The sequence below is a fragment of the Triplophysa rosa genome, linkage group LG2 (assembly GCF_024868665.1).
Source record: "Triplophysa rosa linkage group LG2, Trosa_1v2, whole genome shotgun sequence".
NCBI lineage: Eukaryota > Metazoa > Chordata > Actinopteri > Cypriniformes > Nemacheilidae > Triplophysa > Triplophysa rosa.
Genome location: NC_079891.1, coordinates 19,229,980 through 19,234,312, shown reverse-complemented (window position 1 = coordinate 19,234,312; position 4,333 = coordinate 19,229,980).

Sequence of the window (4,333 nt, the reverse complement as noted above, 5' to 3'; positions counted from 1 at the left end):
CTCTCGTAACATTTGAGACCCGCGATCGCGGTGATCTTTTGTCTGGTTCACGATCACGGGTCTCAAATGCTGACAGGTACGGTCATATATCATTAAACGCAATACAACTATAGGCTATACAAACTATACGCAAAGCCTTGCTATCACATCAGGGAAATAAGTCAGTAAATTCATCCTGTGCGAATGCGTCACATGAAATACTGATGTGGGGAGGTAGTTTATAAATCACAGGAGGTCTCCAGATAATACTAATGCCGTGCGAAAACTGTGAATGGTGCTAATGTGTAACCTAACGTAACCAAATTCACAGAAGGCTCCAACTATGCAAACTGCTATCCAATCAAAGCAGTGGGCGTTTACTTATAAAGTCTTCAATGCGGCACGCCCATTAAAACCGAGCATTTGTCGAGGCGGCCTCATACCGCGGGTAGAAAATAGCCTATTACTTATTGATTTTGATGGTTTTCAATGTAGAAATCACACGAACGTCATAAGTAGACCTCATACAACAGTATAAAACAATAAACAAGCACAGGTCATCACACCTTTAAGTCGGGTGTATGCGCTGTGCAAAGAGCTGAGAGAGATTCTCTCTGGTGAAAAGACAACTTGCCAAATGTTTTGAAGGTGACTCGTGGATACTAAAGTTGTCATACATGGCAGATGTTTTCCCAGGATCTCAATGTCCTCAATCAGAGCATACAAGCGCACAATACTGAATGCACAAGATAAGGTACGCGCATTCACACAGAAAATATCTCTGTGGGAAACCAAACTGCAGGAGGGAGTTACAGAAATGTTTCCTCTCTTTACCCAAGAGTGCATCTCCTCCACTGCTGACAACATCATGCCCATAATCCAGTCTCACCTGTCACATCTCAAGGGCTATTTTAAACAAAATTTCCCTGATTTGAACAACACCCATCTGGACTTTGTTAGAAACCCATTTGCACCAGGGGTTGGCACTCATCTGGATCTAGCAGAACAAGAGCAACTGTTGACTTGACAAATGAAGGAGAGATGAAAACAAAGTTCCAAAGCCTTTTGATGTCAGAGTTTTGGATGTCTGCTAGAAAGGACTACCTTGCTTTGTCTGAAAAGGCAATAAAGTGTCTTTTACCTTTTGATACAACCTACTTGTGTCAAGCTGTATTTTCAGCACTGAAAGTACTTCAGTCCAAGCACAGAGCCCGTCTGGATGTTGAAAATGGCATGCGCCTAGCTCTCACTAAAATAAAGCCACGCTTTGACAAACTGTGTAGTAGCCACCAGGCTTATCCATCACATTTAGGAGTTTTTGTATCAGTGAATGTGGTGTTTGTTCGATTTGCTTCATTTGTTTTAATGCATTTGAATTAACCTTATAAAAAGGTACCCTGTTCAGTTAATGTAAATATTTTGCAATTTCAGGAATTCAAAAAGCTAAAGAAGTTGTAATAGTGAATTTAGCTGTCAAATAATACAAGAACATTGTTATTGAAGAAATTTTAAATGTTGATATGTTGTAATATGAATTGTGTCGTGTATTTACAGTATGGAAATGTCTTTGTAAATAAAATTCTTAAGGTGCCTTAATATTTTAGGCAAGGGGGTCCTCGGCATTGAATCATTATATTTGGGGGTCAATGTGATAAAAAAGTTTGAAAACCCCTGCTTTAGAGCAACCTAGAAACCACCTTACAACACCTTTGCAATGACCCAGAATGCCTTGGCAACACAATAGCAACCACCTAAAAACACTTAAGCAACCAAGTGCCAAGTTTTGCCACAGCAAGTAAAGTTTATTTTAATTTAAGTTAATAGTTTTACGTACTTCAGAATCTTCATATTTTCTTCTAGTTTTTCACACTGTCTTATAACTTACATCTTTTAGTTTACACAGTAACAAGTCTGATTTGGCTTGGAATAAAATAAATACAAATGTGTGGAACTTAAATGCTTGCTTTGAAAAAGTATTTATTTTGATTTGACATTTTTTATTTTCTTAGTTTAACTAAGCAATGACAACTCTGAATTATATAACGTGATTAAACTTAACATATTCAAGTACTTACAAGTGTAAATTACATGTGTGTATGGTACTGCTTGTGCGCAGTTACACAGTTCAACCTGTAGGTGGAGTCCATCTGAACACTGACGGAGTGAATGAAAGTGAAGAAGCACGGTGAGGTATGTTGGTGCTTTTCTAATATATTTTTATCGCTGAAGGGTTTAATTTTCATTGTTCAATGACATAACAGCAGTGTTACGTAAATTCCAGGTTAACATTACTTGATAGGACTGTAATAAAATTTCTCCACTGTGTTGAACTAAGATTAGCAAACTAGCAACTGCTAATTGTTTTGATTATTTGTAGACGAGTTAATGTTGTTGTGGGTATAATATAGACTAGTAGGGAGATTTAAACATGAATTCCACAACTAGTGATTTGCATTGGTATGGTAAATTTGGTCTGTTGTGAATGTTTGATTTAAAAATAGCTTTTAGTGTTACTCCATAGACTGGATTGTGTAGACTAAGTTTCACTTTCATTTGCAGAAATACGCCCTTTTCACAATGACGTCACTTAACTTCCGCCTTTTTGCAAAGCAGTGTATCATAACATCCGTCTTGCAACAAACAAGAAGAAGAAGAAGAACTTCCATTTTGCCGTCGCGCTGGAATTTAACAACAGTGAGAAAAAAACTGACAGAACACGTATTCAAGTACTTATCCTAGCACCTTCACTAACACAAAAAGAAAACAAAACACTTACCTTCATAATCAAACAGGTACTGTTCAACGAAGAATTTGTATCCTTTCTATAGCTTTGATCTTGTCTTTAGCGAAAATTTGTCTGCAAGACGTTGTACATCATCTAGACGTATTTGTGGCAGATGTGCAAGCCACTTGGTAAACTCCATTCTGAGGCGCTAGCGGAAGTAACATACTTCTTCTTGAGTTTTACTGGCGGTTGGCAAATCAGCTTATAGGTGCATTACCGCCACCTTATGAACTGGACTGCTAGCGGAAGTATTGATACACTGCTTCGCGGCAGAACGGAAGATGCGTGACGTCATGTGAAAAGGGCGTATTGGGTTCTGAAACAAGTGGAAGTATACATAGTAAGTATCGTGTTGCATACTGGCGTAAAATCTACCAGAACCACTAATTTGTGTCAGTTTGTTTCATTCAAGTCATACAATGGATTAAAGGTGTATTTATAAAAAATTCACTTCTAGTCTGTATATCCGCTCATTAGAAATGCAGCTCGGTCAATCAGACTCTAAGATCAGAACAAACTTTTATTTATTCTGAAATGTAATGCCTATCAAATGCTGAAAGACTCACAAACACTGCTTTGTGAATTCTTCTTTATATGAAAGAACTATACATTTTGTTGTATGGTTTATGATACTATTTATTGTTGTCTCTTATAACTTTATACACACTATTCCAATTTAAGACCCTTTTTTCTCTGTTACTTGTACGAAAAAGAAGATGCTTCTGATTCTTTAAATGGCATGTACACTTGTTCATATTTGTAATGTAAGTATGATTGTAATATTGTTTTTCTTTCTTACAGAACTGTGATTGTGTCAAACCCAATCCCCTGTCGGGGAGAGAAAGTCAAGTTTCTCAACACGTACTGAATTTGGAGGCTTCTAAAAGTGATTGTTTTAAAATACATTAATGCATGACCTTGAAAACCTTTCACATATATGATAAATGCTCTGTTATATGTCAAAAATATATATGCCTGTAACAAATATTTTGTACAGTTATTATACATGTGACCACAAATTAATGTTTTGACTCTCTTTGATTATTATTTTTTGTATTTACCATATAGAAAAGTTTTCTATTTATTATGTCTATTGCATAATTTTCTGTTTTATACTTATGTCACTACTTATTATATTAACATACTTATGATATTAATATGTATTTGTAAGCTGTGAAAGTTTTAAATTGTGCTATAGAAATACATTTGAATTGAAAAAATTTAATTTACTTATTTTGTTGGTTTAGCTTTCTTCAAAATCTGATACGTATGTGTTTCCTAATATTTTCCTAGTAAGGTGAACACTAATATGTTAATGTAATTAATGATTTTGAGTCACCTGTACATGTACAGTTAGAGGTATATTACAAGTATTTCAAGTGCAAAAATAATATCTAAATAGTATGTACATAAAAATACAAGCAACTAGTAGTTTACTAAGAATTTAGTAGTTTACTGAGAGTAAACTTTAAAGTGTACTTTTATTAATGACAACTGTGCTACAAGTAATAAACTAGTAAACTACCAGTACACCTACTACTACCAGTACACCTAAAGATAACCTACAAG